Here is a 12,733-nt window from a genome sequence, read left to right as displayed (position 1 = left end):
AAAAAGGTCTATATGTGTTATTGCAAGTCCTAGCCAGTACAATAAGGCAAACAAAGAAATAAAAGATGTTAGAATCACAAAGGAATTATTAATGGAAGACAGCAGAAAATTAAGAATAATTTACTGATAAACTATTAGACTTAAACACATTTAGCAAGGACAATGAATGGTAGTGCAATTAACAGAATCATTTGTATTTATATTTATATGTATATATACATGTATACAATCAATGATACATAGACATTTAGAATTCCTAACATTTATAACATTAAAAGTTAACTACCCTGGGAATTGAAATAAAGTTCTAAAAAATTAAAATCGTTTTATTTCTGAAAACCTAAAGAAATTGAGGTTTATTCTGATCATGCAGTAGAAGGCTCAGTATTTTCAGAAGGTAAACTTTTCCTCATTTGGTAAATCATGTGAGAATGTTGCTGTTTTCCACTGCGAATCTAGGAAATCTTGGTGATTTTATATTTTCCTCCTTTATATTGAGTTTTGTATTTAGGATGCCAACTCTTTCAAAGTTTGGCTCACTTGCATTCTTTTTTCTCCTCTAAATTCATTGGTTAATGAATATTCCTTTGACAGCCCCCCAAACTTTTACAGAAAAAGGCTTGAAACAGATATTGGGCTTATATACCAGGCTCTCCACAAATTCACTAACATAAAAATCCTGAATATAAATCTATTATTTGTTTAATGGTAGTATGTTCTCAGCACCATGTCTAAATTAATTTGATTGACTTTTATAGACCAGCACCACCAGATAGGATGTTCCATGATGATTTTTTATGTGTTGTCCTGCACAGTAGTCATTAGCTCACATGGCTCTTGAGCGCTTGAAATGTGGCTGAGTAGTAGCTACTGTCGGACAGCAAAATTCCAGATAGTATCTGACCATCCTTCTCCTCAAACATGAAGAAATGGAGAAAAATAATATTTTCTAACCTACCCAGCTATGCAGCTGGCGTGGGACAGTGTTTGCTTTCAGATCCCCAATCATGTTTGTGTCCTGCCACATCTCGTTTTACAATGACATATTCCATGTTCACTATTAGAAACTAAAATTGTACCCCATGATTTTAAGTATCATCTGAGATTGAAAAACTGAAAATATTAGGCAATGCGTCCTGAGAGAAGTAATCAAATATTTTCCATCCCAGTCAAATCTCTATCCTCAGAGAATTTTCTCTGACCATCATACTTCAAAATCTTATCCTGATTTTTTTTTTAAAATGTGAGCACTGATGTTGCTTTCACACAGTCTCTAAGAATACACATCTGATCCTGTCTCCAGTTATTTGGCTCAGCTGAGCCCTCTTTTCCCAAAAAGCCACTGAGGGCCTCCAGGTCTGGGACCCGGCTGAGACCAATTTGTGTACACAGTGGTGTGCAGGGCAGCAGGAGATCTCCTGGATGGTCAACATTGGGGTGTCCAAGTGGAACAAAGGGAAGTAGTGTTCCACCTGAGCAGGCTGGGCTGAGCACCTGGTCACCAGGGAAGAGATGACAAGGGGGAGGTGGTTGACAGAGTTGAGACACAATCCAGGCAGTGTAACAAAAGCCTGACAGGCAGGAGACTAGTTCTGAGGTGGACTATGGCCATGGGTGGAAAAGAACCGGAGACCCCCACAGTCTTTTATTCTAAACATCTCAGGCCTGCTGGGTCCAGCCCCACGTGGCTCATGTGTCCGTATTTAAAGGACACACATTTGTCTCCAAGCAGTTTCCTCCAGCACACACACCTACTTCAGGTCTGACATTTAGGCATTACTGTGGGGTGGGGGGAGGGGGAATTAAAAGCAATTATCTAGAATAAGGCATCAGGGGTTCAAATTCGGGATGCACTGCTCTCTGAAGAATTCATCTTGGGCAAATTAATCACTCTTTTATCTCATCTGGCAAACAACAAGAGCCACCACCAATAATAAGAGCGATCAGCTCACAGGTTTGTTGCAATAAATGAAATAATTATTATAAAATTATTGGAACAGTGCCTGTTACAAGGACAATCTTTGAGATAAAATTCTTTTGTATTTTAGAATCACTGACTAGAGTGACCGTGTCAATCTCCATTTTCTGCTGTCTGGATACAGCAGTAATATGTCTATAGGATCCCTGCAAGTTCCTGGCACATAAGAGGTAGGGAATAAGTACTTATTTTCTTATACTGATGGACAAACTGATTTTTATTTTGAAATTTACAGAGGCAGTTTTCTCCAACTCTAGCTCAGAAGTCCAAACTCACCAAATTCCATAAATTAATTATGTGCAGTTTTTTGTATATCAATTATACCTCAAGAAAGCTGTAAATAACAAGTTGGGCTTTAAAACCAGGCACAATTAAATATATTATCACAAAGAGAAGTTCAGTTTTAGGTACCTTTGTGCAGCACTTTTTGTTCCCACATCACTTGTAATTGCATGGGTGTCTGCATGGGACAGGAGTTCTCTAGGCTCATCCTAGGAGAGGGTAGGCTGTTTTGAAGAATCTAGTCACCATGAGTGAACAACTTGATAAAAAGAAAGTTACTCAAAGATGTCTTTCTAATTCCATATTTTAATATGGATATAAAAAGGTATAAATTATCTTAAAGCCATTCAAATATAGTATAACAAAAACTTCTCTGATTATGAAAATTACACTGAGCTATCTATATTGTAATCAAACACAGAAAATTTCAAGAAATATTCTGAAAGCTTTTCTATAAGTGCCAAGAATTCAGCTATGTGTATACTGTAGTGTGGTTAGCAGAATTTATTCATATTCATTCATTTTACAGACCTAAAACATACTTAAATTTTAATTTCTAGCCATAACCCAGATTAAATAGTTTTTATAAGGCTGATAACTCCATGCAGAACCATGATAGAAACTGGATAAATATGAAAAGTAAATGTTTGAAAGACTTAGAAAATAGCTAATATGGTGAGAGTTCAAGGGGCATTAAATAACCTAAATCACCTATGAGTTATAGAAGAAATCACAAAGAAAATGAAAAATATTTCAAATGAATGACAATGAAAATATGACTTACGAAAACACTTAGGATGCACCTACAGCCATGCATAGAGGCACAATGTATAGCCTTAAATATATTCATAAGGAAGGAAGAAGCTTTGCTTCCAGGTGGTAGGAAAAGAAAGATGAACAGAGATGGGAGGAGAATGTCACGTGATGACGCTGGAGTCCTACTGCCTCCTCCCCTTTAGAAGAGGACATAGATGCTATGCCCACTGTACACTCAGACCTGAATGCTGTGGCCACAGGGAAAAAAGGACAGAATTAATCTGAATCTTCCTTCCTTGAAGAAGGAGTGATTTTTATATTTTAAGACATTAAAATACTCATATAGTTTGCCATGTTCTTTGCCCTGTTCCTTTCCTCCTCCAAAACGTTTAGGCAATTATTAAAGAGAATTGTGAGCAATCACGCCCGACTGATCGGACAAATGTTGGTTTCCCACAAGGAACGTTATAAAGTGCATTAATATTTCTGGCCGCTAGAGGGCGAGGATGTAATTGATTGAATAAGCCAAGGGGGGTAAAAACCCAGCAAGGTGATAGATTGTGATATGCTATTAATACTGTTGATCTAATTGATGTGTATAAAAACACTACATTCACCAAATCTAGTCCGTGAAAACTGCACACCAGACACTTATTACAATTTACATATTGGGCCTAAAAGGTGTCTAATAATTTCAAAGGATTGAAATAATTCAGAGTATATTCTCCGACCCCAGACTGAAATTGAGCCAGAAATCAATAAAAAAAATTAGAAAAATAATTTATAGGCCGGGATATTAATAAGTATATTTCTAAATCACCCACAGGTCAACGAAAAAAATCACAAAAGCAATCAGAAAATATTATGATTTGATTAATAATGAGATTGCTTATATAAAAGTCTGTGTGCTGGGTGGAAAGCAATGCTTGGAGAAAATTTTATAGCTTGAAATGAATATATTAGAAAGTGAGAAAGTCATATTATTTCTGATACAATCACTAAATTCGGGTAATTACAAATGTACATTACATTACAAAATTGACAACAAATTTAACCAAAAGAATATATGTGGAAGGAAATAACAAAAACAAGAACAGAAATTAATAAAAGAAAGCAAACATATAACAAGTAGAATAGCCAGAGTCTCGTTCTTTAATAGGATTAATAATTCAGATAAACCTCTAGTATGTTTCACTGAAAAAATAAAATGGAGATTTCTCAACTAACCAATATCAAGAATGAAAAACAGTGATCTCCCCATTGTTCATATACATTTTAAGGAGATCATAAGAATGTACCATGAACAGCATTAGGCCATTCAATATAAAAATGTAGTTGAAATGTTTAACTTCCTAGAAAATACAAATTATCATAAATAACATGGAAGTAAATGGGAAATATAAATAGCCTTCTAGCTTTTAAAAGAAATTAATTATAATTAAAAACCTTCTTTAAAAGAAAACTCCAGGCCCAGATAGATTCACAATAAATTCTATTAAGTATGTAAGAAGGATCATTACAGACACATGGTGCTCATAAACAATGATGCAAATTTCAGGAAAATTGAAAAATGAAGTCCAATGATCTATAAAAGGATAATATATAACAAAACAAAAAAGGGTTAGTTCTCATGATGTAAGGTAATGTCAATATTTGAAAATCAATTGAAAAACAACAAACTTATGCATGTAGAAAACAGATTAGTGGTTGCCAGAGGCAGGGATGGGGCTGGGTGAAATGGGTGAAAGTGGCCAAAAGGTACAAACTTCCAGTTCTAAAATAAATAAGTCCTGGGGATGTAATGTACAGCGTGGTGACTATAGCTAATAATACTGTATTGTGTATTGAAAGTCACTTAGAGAGTAGATCTTAAAAGTTCTCATCACGAGAAAAAACATTGTAACTGTGTGGTGATGGATGTTGTAACTAGACTCATAGTGGTGATCATTTCACAACATATACAAATGTCAAATCATTTGATTGTACACCTGTAACTAATATAATGGTTTAAGTCGTGCATATATCAATAAAAAATAAATAAAATGAAAGAACTGATTTATACGCACACACACAGCACACACACACACAAGGGTGTTTCTCAGAACACTAATTGCAAGCTGCATTTAAAAGTGTTTTATGAGTGAAATACATTTATACCCATTCTGTTAAGCACATAGAGAAGTTTTTAAGAACACTTGTAATAAAGATGTTTCTGAGATGCTGCTTGCAAGCTGCATTGAGAACAGTGTTATATCAATGAATGGAAGTTACAACCATTCTGAAATTCATTCAGAGAAGTGTTTGAGAATACTTGTAGTTAAGACATTTCTAAGATGCCACTTGTGAACTGTGTTGAGAACAGCGCCATACCAGTGAGTGGAAGTTATATCCATCTGTAATGCATGCAAAGAAGTGTTTAAGAGCACTTGAAATAAAGATGTTTCTAGGAACGATGAAAACAAACAAAATCAATCAGTGTAAATAACAACATTAAAATATTAAAGGAGAAAAATAAAATAATAAACTCTCAAAAACCCAGATTTTTATGTTTAAACAATATGCATTTGTGATAAAGCTCTTGGGACACTAGGAATAGAAAAGAATTTCCCTGACTGATTAAAGAGATCCTCTTTAAGAACTCTAGATAAAAGTCATATTGATTTATATAAATGTTGAAATGTACAAAGATTTCCCTCTGACACCAAGAATGAGGCCACAATGCCACCAACCAACAGTTATATTTAAATTTTTACTTAAGGCCTTAGCTACTATAATAAGGTAAGTAAAGAAATACAATGTATTATAATTGGAAATGAGTTATTAACAGGAGGACAGTTGAAAATCCAGAAGAATCTACAGTTGAACTATTTGAAGTAATAAATTTAGCAAAGCCATTGAGAAGAAATCAGTATATAAAAACCAATTGTCTATTTACATTTCTATAATGAACAGTTAGAAATGAAATTTAAGAACTCACAGAACTAAAGATGCATGGGGACATTTTTAATATTTTAGGAATCAATCTAAAGATATGTACATAGAAATCTATAAACTATCATTGAGAGAAATTTAGGAAGTCCTAAATAAATTGAGAATTATTCCGTGATAAAGGAGTAGAAGATGTAGTATTTTAAGGAGGTTAATATATGGAAATTTGATCTATGGATTAATTAGACGCTCAATCAAAATGAGTCTGTGTGTATAACTTGAAAGGGTCAGAGTAAATGCATATGCAAATGCTAATAACCAAATATAACTAGGCAACCTTGAAGGAGAAAAAAAAGAATTACTTTTACCAGACATCAAAATGCATTTCAAGGCTAACTGTAATTAAAACAGTGGATATTGGTACAATCATAGAGAGAAAACTGAATAAAACAGAGAGTTCAGAAATAGACCCCCACACAAGGACGTTTAATTCTTAACAAGTGTGGAACGTCAGAGTATTGAAGACAGTTTTTTCCATAAATGGTATTGAGTCAATTGAATAAATAACTTTTAAAAAAAGAAACTTCATCCTTATCTCGTAATATGCATACAATGTTATCTCAAGAGAAATATAGATATGAACCTGAAATACAAAACAATAAAGATTTTAGGAGAAAACTAACATTATCCCAAGAAATAAAAACAAGAGTCTTGATTTCTGGTTTTAAACACGAACATGAGATTCTCATATGCAGGGTTGAACTACTGTAGTATTATTAATATATCCTCACATACTACGTAGAGATGAGTTATTATTTTTCTACTGTATTATTCTTCTTGGGCTACTGTAACAAAATACTGCAGATTTTGCTTAAATAGCAGACATTAAGTCTCACGGTTCTGGAAGCTGGGAAGTCCAAGATCAAGATGCTGATTGCTTTGGTTTCTGGTGAAACCCTCATCCTGGCTTGCAGACAGCTGTTTTGGTGCTGTCTTCACATGGCAAAGAGAGAGACAGTGAGCTGTCTGGTGTCTTCTCTTAAAGGACATTAATCCTATTGGATCAGGACCCACCCTATGACTTCATTTAACCTTAATTACCCCCTTGCAGATCCTATCTTCAAATATAGTTACATTGCATCTATACTCATTGAAGATATTATCCTGTAATTTTCTAATTTTGGGTAGTATCTTTGTCTGGTTTTGGTATCAGGGTGATGGTGGCTTCATAGAGTGACTTTGGGAATATTCCCTCCTCTTCAATCTTTTGGAGTAGTTTGAGAAGGATAGATATAAGCTCTTCTTGTATGTTTTGTAGAAATCCCCAGTCAAGCCATAGGGTTCTGGACTTTTGTTTGCAGGGAGGTTGTTCTTGTTGTTTCTTCCTGCAGTGTTTGCATAGCTGTTAGATACATTTATTTTCAATATGCATCTTTTGATATATGACTTTGTAGTATTTCTTTAGACATGAGTAATGCATAACACTAAATAGATAATAAACTATAGTATAGTCTGTGTTTCACTCCAGTTTACCTGGTATAGTCTATACATAGTCAGAGTTCAGTAAACATTTATTTTTAACATAGATGCAAGGAGAGCATCAATCAAAAGTCAATCAGAGAACAGAGAAACATGCTAAATCACCCTTTGTGAGAATAATAACCACTGGGAATTGCAATATCAGCTTTACATCTAAGCAGATTTGGGCTGTAAAGAAGCACTTTCTTATATATGAGACACTCAAGGGTACTCTCATTGAGAGATTATGTGTGGGAAAATCTGCCTTCCTGCAAAGGTCTCAAATGAGGAAATCTGTTTCTTTACCTGCTTATTGAAAATAATAATAGAATTCTCTGAGAATTTATAATCATTGGACTGTTTATTCTTGCTGATTTTGCTGGTTTATTTTCTTGGAAGAAAAAAATCCCAGCCCCCAAAATTACTGTGATTAAAGGTTGGTATTGTCCTTTGGTGCCTGGAAGATACAAATAAAAATTTGTTCCAGATTCATTGTCCTTTATCCATTTCCCTCAGAATTACCAGAGGTTTAATTTAGCCAAATATGAGCCAGCACTCAGGTCATCAGAAACATAGAGATAAGGCAGATCTTCTGTAATGACTTTAATAAAGTTTTTTTATTGAATTTTTTATTGGGGTATAGTTGCTTTACAATGATGTGTTAATTTCTACTGTACAGAGAAGTGGAGCTCCCTGTGCTACACAGCAGGATCTTATTAGTTATCCACTTTATACATATTAGTGTATATATGTCTATTCCAATCTCCCCATTCATCACACACACCCCCACCACTTTCCCCCCTTGGTGTCCATACATTTGTTCTCTACATCTGTGTCTCTATTTCTGCCTTGCAAACTGGTTAGTCTGTACCATTTTTCTAGATTCCACATATATATGTTAATATACGATATTTGTTTTTCTCTTTCTGACTTACTTCAATCTGTATGACAGTCTCTAGGTCCATCCATGTCTCTACAAATGACCCAATTTCGTTCCTTTTTATGGCTAAGTAATATTCCATTGTATATATGTGCCACATCTTCTTTATCCATTTGTCTGTTGATGGGCATTTAGGTTGCTTCCATGACCTGGCTATTGTAAATAGTGCTGCAAAGAACACTGGTGTGCATGTGTCTTTTTTTTTCTAAAGAAAAAGTTTATTCTCTCTTCCTCTCTGCATGTGTCTTTTTGAATTATGGTTTTCTCTGGGTATATGCCCAGTAGTGGGATTGCTGGGTCATATGGTAGTTCTATTTTTAGTTTTTTCATATTTTTAGTTTTTTCAGGACCCATACTGTTCTCCATAGTGGCTGTACAATTTACATTCCCACCAACAGTGCAAGCTGGTTCCCTTTTCTCCACACCCTCCAGAATTTATTGTTTGTAGAATTTCTGATGATGCCCATTCTAACCAGTGTGAGGTGATAACTCATGGTAGTTTTGATTAGCATTTCGCTAATAATTAGTGATGTTGAGCATCTTTTCATCTGCCTTTTGGCTATCTGTATGACTTCTTTGGAGAAATGTCTAGTTAGGTCTTCTGCCCATTTTTGGATTGGGCTGTTTTTGTTTTTGATATTGAGATATATGAGCTGCTTATATATTTTGGAGATTAATCCTTTGTCAGTTACTTTGTTTGCAAATATTTTTGTCCATTCTGAGTGTTGTCTTTTCATCTTGTTTATAGTTTCCTTCCTTTGCTGTGAGAAAGCTTTTAAGTTTCATTAAGTCCCATTTGTTTATTTTTGCTTTTATTTCCATTACTCTAGGAAGTGGGTCAAAAAGGATCTTGCTGTGATTTATGTCAAAGAGTGTTTTGCCTATGTTTTCTTCTAAGAGTTTTATACTGTCCGGTCTTGCACTTAGGTGTTTAATCCATTTTGAGATTATTTTTGTGTATGGTGTTAGGGAGTGCTCTAATTTCATTCCTTTAAATATAGCTGTCCAGTTTTACCAGCACCACTTATTGAAGAGGCTGTCTTTTCTCCATTGTATATCCTTGTCTCCTTTGTCATAGATTAGTTGACCATACGTACGTGGGTTTATCTCTGGGTGTTCTATCCTGTTCCACTGATCTATATTTCTGGTTGTTTTTTTTCTTTTTTCCAGTACCATATTGTCTTGATTACTGTAGCTTTGTAGTATAGTGTGAAGTCAGGTAGCCTGATTCCTCCAGCTCCATTTTTCTTTCTCAAGATTGCTTTGGGTGTTCGGGGTCTTTTCTGTTTCCATACAAATTGTAAAATTTTTTTGTTCTAATTCTGTGAAAAAATGCCATTGGTAATTTGATAGGCATTACATTGAATCTGTAGATTGCTTTGGGTAGTATAGTCATTTTCACAATATTGATTCTTCCAATCCAAGAACAAGGTATATCTTTCCATCTGTTTGTGTCATCTTTGATTTCTTTCATCAGTGTCTTATAGTTTTCTGTATACAGGTCTTTTGCCTCCTTATGTAGGTTTATTCCTATGTATTTTATTCTTTTTGTTGCAATGGTAAATCAGAGTGTTTCCTTAATTTTTCTTTCTGATTTTTCGTTGTTAGTGTATAGGAATGCAAGAGATTTCTGTGCATTAATTTTGTATCCTGCTACTTTACCAAATTCATTGATTAGCTCTAGCAGTTTTCTGGTGGCATCTTTAGGATTCTCTATGTATAGTATCATGTCATCTGCAAACAATGACAGTTTTACTTCTTTTCCAATTTGTATTCCTTTTATTTGTTTCTCTTCTCTAACTTCCGTGGCTAGGACTTTCAAAACTGTGTTGAAAGAGTGGCACGAAAAGACATTCTTGTCTTCTTCCTGATCTGAGTTAGAGGAAATGCTTTCAGTTTTGACCACTGAGAATGACGTTTGATGTATGTTTGTCATACGTGGCCTTTATTATGTTGGGGTAGGTTCCCTCAATGCCCACTGTCTGGAGAGTTTTTATCATAAATTGGTCTTGAATTTTGCCAAAAGCTTTTTCTGGATCTACTGAGAATATCATATAGTTTTTATTCTTCAATTTGTTAACATGGTGTATCACATTGATTGATTTGCATTTAATGAAGAAGACTTGCATTGCTGTGATAAATCCCACTTGATCATGGTGTATGATCCTTTTAATGTGCTGTTGGATTCTGTTTGCTAGTATATTGTTGAGGCTTTTTGCATCCATATTTATCAGTGATATTGGTCTGTAATTTTCTTTTTTTGTAGTATCTTTGTCTGGTTTTGGTATCAGGGTGATGGTGGCCTCATAGAATGAGTTTGGGAGTGTTCCTTCCTCTGCAATTTTTTGGAAGAGTTTGAGAAGGATGGGTGTTAGCTTGTTAGCTCTTCTCTAAATGTTTGACAGAATTCACCTGTGAAGCCATCTGGTCCTGGACTTTTGTTTGTTGGAAGATTTTTAATCACAGTTTCAATTTCATTACTTGTGATTAGTCTGTTCATATTTTCTATTTCCTCCTGGTTCCGTCTTGGAAGGTTATATCTTTCTAAGAATTTTGCATTTCTTCCAGTTTGTCCATCTTATTAGCATACAGTTGCTTGTAGTAGTCTCTTATGATGCTTTGTATTTCTGTGGTATCCATTATAATTTCTTCTTTTTCACTTCTAATTTTATTGATTTGATTCTTCTCCCTCTTTTTCTGGATGAATCTGGCTAAAGGTTTATCAATTTTGTTTATCTTCTCAAAGAACTAGCTTTTATTTTTATTGATCTTTGCTATTGTTTTCTTTATTTCTGCTCTGATCTTTATAATTTTTTTCCTAACTTTGGGTTCTGTTTTGTTTGTTTTTTTGGTTCTTCTTTCTCTGGTTCCTTTTGTTGTAAGGTTAGATTGTTTATTTGAATTTTTTCTTGTTTCTTGAGGTAGGATTTTATTTCTATAAACTTCCCTCTTAGAACTGCTTTTGCTGCATCCCATGGGTTTTGGGTCATCATGCTTTCATTGTCATTTGTCTCTAGGTATTTTTTGATTTCTTCACGGATCTCTTGGATATTTAGTAGCATGTTATTTAGCCTCCATGTGTTTTTGATGTTTTTTTCCTGTAATTTATTTCCAATCTCATAGTGTTCTGGTCAGAAAAGATGCTTGATACGACTTCAATTTCTTAAATTTACTGAGGCTTGATTTTTGACCCAAGATGTGATCTATCTTGGAGAATGTTCCATGTGCGCTTGAGAAGAAAGTGTAATCTGCTGTTTTTGGATGGAATGTTCTATAAATATCAATTAAATCTATCTGGTCTATTGTGTCATTTAAAGCTTGTGTTTTCTTAATAATTTTCTGCCTGTATGATCTGTCCATTGGTGTCAGTGAGGTGTTAAAGTCCCCCATTATTGTTGTGTTACTGTTGATTTCCCCTTTTATAGCTGTTAGCATTTGCCTTATGTATTGAAATGCTCCTATATTGGATGCATATATATCTATAATTGTTATATCTTTTACTTGGACTGATCCCTTGATCATTATGTAGTGTCCTTCCTTGTCTCTTGTAACATTCTTTATTTTAAAGTCTATTTTACCTGATATGAGTATTGCTACTCCAGTTTTCTTTTGATTTCCATTTGCATGGAATATCTTTTTCCATCCCCTCACTTTCAGTCTGTATGTGTCTCTAGGTCTGAAGTGGGTCTCTTGCAGACAGCATATATACGGGTCTTGTTTTTGTATCCATTCAGCCAACCTGTGTCTTTTGGTTGGAGCATATAATCCATTGCCATTTAAGGTAATTATCGATATGTATGTTACTATTACCATTTTCTTAATTGTTTTGGGTGTGATTTTGTAGGTACTTTTCTTCTCTTGTGTTTCACACTTAAAGAAGTTCCTTTAGCAATTGTTGTAGAGATGGTTTGGTGGTGTTGAATTCTCTTAGCTTTTGCTTGTCTGTAAAACTTTTGTCTTCCCCATTGAATCTGAATGAGATCCTTGCTGGTAGAGTATTCATGGTTGTAGATTCTTCCCTTTCACCACTTTAAATATATGGTACCACCCCCTTCTGGCTTGCAGATTTTCTGCTGTGAAATCAGCTGTTCACTGTATGGGAGTTCCCTTGTATGCTATTTCTCATTTTTCCCTTGTTGCTTTTAATAATTTTTCTTTGTCTTTAATTTTTTTCAATATGGTTACTATGTGTATTGGCATGTTCTTCCTTGGGTTTATCCTGCCTAAGACTCTCTGTGCTTCCTGGACGTGGATGGCTATTTCCTTTCCCATGTTAGGAAAGTTTTTGACTATAATCTCTTCAAATATTTTCTCTGGTCCTTTCTCTCTCT

At 34.6% G+C, this 12,733-nt stretch overlaps 1 protein-coding gene across 2 annotated transcripts in view; it reads right to left on the bottom strand.

Moving 5' to 3' along the window:
* The window catches only part of MKRN3 (makorin ring finger protein 3), a 380,445-nt gene that overhangs the window by 34,422 nt on the left and 333,290 nt on the right, over window positions 1-12,733 (bottom strand). Inside the window, exon 2 of one of the 2 annotated variants that reach the window (XM_082450787.1) lies at window positions 1-12,733. This exon is cut by the window's left edge and continues 34,422 nt beyond it. The gene's annotated coding sequence lies outside the window, so the exon portion shown is untranslated. The other variant, XM_082450786.1, reaches the window with a different exon arrangement.

The sequence above is a fragment of the Balaenoptera physalus genome (genome assembly GCF_965194825.1).
Source record: "Balaenoptera physalus genome assembly, chromosome: 2".
In the NCBI taxonomy this organism is placed as follows: Eukaryota; Metazoa; Chordata; class Mammalia; order Artiodactyla; family Balaenopteridae; genus Balaenoptera; species Balaenoptera physalus.
This window is presented reverse-complemented; position numbering and strand designations above follow the sequence as displayed.